Consider the following 224-nt stretch of genomic DNA (forward strand, 5'->3'; position numbering starts at 1 on the left):
TTCTCTTCTCACCTGAAGATGATGCTGGAACAAACACACCTTAATTTAGCCAAGACTGGGTCAAAGTCCATTTTGATTTCTTTTCAAACTGTCTCAGTGTCTTAAATATCTCCCTGCACTCACCACACAGAGCACTCTGCTGTTTCTGGCTGGATCCCTTCCTCCTGTTTCCTTTTTTGATCTCAGTACATGTTTTGTAGAAATGAATATCCTTTAGCTTCTCT

Source organism: Manacus vitellinus, unplaced genomic scaffold, assembly GCF_001715985.3.
Source record: "Manacus vitellinus isolate BGI_N305 unplaced genomic scaffold, ASM171598v3 scaffold_25_pilon, whole genome shotgun sequence".
NCBI lineage: Eukaryota > Metazoa > Chordata > Aves > Passeriformes > Pipridae > Manacus > Manacus vitellinus.